Source organism: Hibiscus syriacus, unplaced genomic scaffold, assembly GCF_006381635.1.
Source record: "Hibiscus syriacus cultivar Baekdansim isolate YM2019G1 unplaced genomic scaffold, ASM638163v2 tig00112383_pilon, whole genome shotgun sequence".
Taxonomy (NCBI): Eukaryota; Viridiplantae; Streptophyta; class Magnoliopsida; order Malvales; family Malvaceae; genus Hibiscus; species Hibiscus syriacus.
In genome coordinates, this window is record NW_024063319.1 from 1,067,882 (window position 1) to 1,071,847 (window position 3,966).

Genomic DNA, 3,966 nt, shown 5'->3' on the forward strand with positions numbered 1-3,966 from the left:
CATCACTATACATTTACTATTTACATATATACGTTTAAAACATTACCAAACTCAATCATATGATTTTACAAAACCTATTAGAATATATATATCGGATTCAAATCTTTATTTACATGCCAACGTCAATCAATATTACAAAATACGATCTGTTCAATTCTTTTCTGATCTGATCTTTGGAAAGGAGAAACTGACATGTCTTGCATAATTTTTATCAATCTTCCTCTTCTCGAAACCTACGTGTGAAACAATCACATGCTAAGTCGTTGACTTAGTGAGGCATATAAAACATATAATAAAATCATAGAACATTTCTTATAACAGAATGCATACCTGCATATATACCCTCCTTAACTTATTCCATTATCATTAACATGATTTTATCGTATAATCTTATACTTATCATTTATACACATCATATATCATTTCATAAAGAAATTCACATTACCTCATATAATTCATGTAATACATTTCATATAACTAAAATCATATGCATAACTTTCATTGTATTCATTGTTATCTCTTTATTAGCCCATGTACACCTGTGAGAACTTACGGTATGTGAGTACATTGAGGTTGTGCACACTATGCTATCACCACAGCTCGTATAAATATCCTGAAGAACCTATCCAGAGGTCATAAAGAACCTTGACAACTGTCCATAGGTCCCGAAGAACCTAGGTAAACTGTCCATATGTTCCTTAGAACATAGGTAAACTGTCCATATGTCTCAAAAGACATAGGTAACCCTCGACTCTTGGCATGCCAACTATACCCCTAACGCTCATATCATATAACATGGGCATTATATTCATATCACTTCACATATTCACATGTATATTTCACTTTTCATATGATTTCATAATCATATGTCACTTTGCTTATAACACTTCTCTTGTGTTCATATGACATATAAATCATTGTCATCTCTTGTTCTCATATGCTTCACATACATCACATATATCACATTCATATCACATATTCATATAGGCTCACGGTTTTATCACCTATCATATCATTTCACATATACACTTTTATATCGTATAAAACCATATCTTCTTATCACATATCTTCTTATTATATCATTCACATATCTTATTTAATTTTCTTCAATTCTCCTTAAATCATATGACTATATTATTTATATAGCCTTTACACATGTTTATGTAGTTGCTATCGTTTCTCATGAATTCACTTTCATCATATTCTCCTATGATTACCTATTTTATCTCATAACCATATGTTTATATAAACCACATAGCACATACAAAAAAATATCCACTCATATAATCAAGCATACATACATTTTATGTCATTCACCTACTTATAATCAAGACTTCATGCACTATAACTATCGGAAATAGACTTATCACAAGTCCAATTTCCATATAATTTTATAAAATAAGATACACTCACCTTAGCCTTGCTTGCTTTGAATAAATCCTAATCCTTCGATTATTTCGGAACTTGTTTAGGTTCAATATCTACATAACATAATTTTCGAGATGATTATCAGAATTCTAAACCTTTTAACTTGATGTTAATAACTTAAGCTAGTTTAATGAACCAAAATTCCATTTTTCCTTTTGGGGGTATCGATACCTCCTCCTAGGGTATCGGTACCCTTATAGAAATCTGTAAATTTTGCCCAGATATCACTGTTCATGCACGAAAATTCACTATTCAACTTCAATTCTTCATGTTTCATTCCCTTTCATATTCTTAACTCAAATATACATACTTAAACCAATTTATATTCATTTATCTCATCTTAAACCTCAAAATCTTCTCCTCTTTATGAACTTCAATAATCATACCCAATTTTCAACATGTTTGAAATCCAATTCTAACACTTAATACTTCTTAATTAAGCTGATGACAAGTCAAATTTAACTTCAAATTCAACTTATCAACTCTATTTCAAGATTTCATTCAAGAACTCCAAATCTTTAATCTTCTTTAACTCCTTTATCTTTTGATTTTAAGATAACTTAAGTTTTCCTTAAGCTTAGTTATCATCTAATGATCAAAAGTTAAACTTTAAATAAACAAATAATCAACAAAATAGAAAACTCACATTTGCTCTAGCATGGCACGTTGGAGAAGAAGAAAGCAAGAGGAAGAAGATAACTCTCTTCCCTCCACGTGAATCATTCATATAAAGGGGGGAAAATATCTTTCTTGTCAAATGACCATTTTGCCCTTTAATTCCTTTGATAATTACTAACAACTTTCAGGAAATATCTCCACATAAATCATTGAACTATTAAACTATTCTATTTTTATCCCCAAATTCTAAAATTTTACAATTTAGTCACTAACCCGTAATTTGGGATGTTACACTCTCCTCTCTTCCTCGGCCGACCTACTGCTGGTCGCTTCGTACCCCTCTCCGGCGACCGTCCACCTATTGTTCCAGCTGCCACACACGGCGGTCGAAACTCCTAAACTAGCCTAAAATGACACACACTTCTAGATCTACTAACCTATGCCCCTATTTAGGGCTAAAAATACCAAAAATCTCCCTAAAGACCTCGAAAACCCCCTAGACCTTTTAGTTTCCCCCAACTTCGACGAAGCCCCCCACGACTCAGGTAAACTCAGATCTAACCTTTTTTTATTTTTTTTTTCTATTTTTTATTGCGAAAAACTTGGATGTAGTTTTATTTTGACTGAAAAAGACTTCATTTTTTCTGTGTTCATTGCTATTTGAAACTAAAAGAGGGTTTCTACTCATATTATTTACTATTTTTTCAAAACAAAAAACATCGTTGTTGTTTATTTTTCGAAAACTAAAAAAGTTTTTTTCTTTCTCTACCGAGATTCAAAACTAAAAGAAAAAAATTACAAATACTTGAAATTTAAATAAAGATAGAAATATAACCTTGAAATTTACAGTTTATTGTTTTTGGAAAAATGAAAAAAACAGAGAGAGTTACATTGTTTGATGCTTGGGGTTTTATACTCGTTTATAGAGAAAATAAAATAATTACATCTTTTGTTTGCTTGTTGTCTCTGCAGGTAGTGTGGAGTGTTGGGTGATGGTGGCATTCGTGAAGCTTCCCTCTGGTATTGGGGCAGAAAACGACTGTCACTGATAGGGGGATTGGGGGCGACTACCCTAGGGTTAGGTTTAGGTTAGGGTTTTGGGTCGGGTCTTGGTTTGGGCTCTGGGTTGACTTCTGGTTGGGTTTTAGGTTGGGTTCTGTTTGGGTTTTATTTTGTAAATGGTCCTGGAAAGAATAATCTATGTTTTTTGTATAAGTGTATATGATATCAGGATTATACGAGAAATGTTGGTGCATTGAGCTATGCTCCAAGAAGTGTACGAGGTAAGGTAGGGCGTTGAGACTTAAGTGAGTTTGAAAATAAAATGGGATTCATATGGAGTCCGTTTATCCAATGAGTGAGTTGTGTTTTAAAAAAAAAGGTCATTCATCTTAAATTGAAAGAATGTATGTGTGCTTGTGTTTTGCTACAAGATATATTATGTTGTACAAGAATATTATAATATGGATTTCATGTGCATTTATGATGCATTAAGTGAGCATAGAATCATGAAATTACGGTATGATCATTGAGGTAAAAACAAGTAAGGTTCAATGGCATTTAGATATGCTTTCTTTTAACCTTGTCATGTACATCATATTTGAATGTTAGTCATTCACTGGGCTTCATAGTTCACACTCGTTGTTTAATGTTTTTCATATCTTTACTTGTCGGATCGAGAGCTTGATCATCAATACACTTGGTAGTGATTAAAACAAAGGAGTTTTTGTAATGTTATTTGAACCTTGGTTTTATTTTGAGGTAATATGGGATCCTTAATTGAGCATTAAGTTGATTTGTTCTTGTGACACTTGCTAGTGCATAAGTGACCTATAATGACTTATATTATGCTTTGATTATTGAGTTAACAATGAAATGATGAATGTTGATGTTAGATTACATGTTCAGCAATATGTTCAA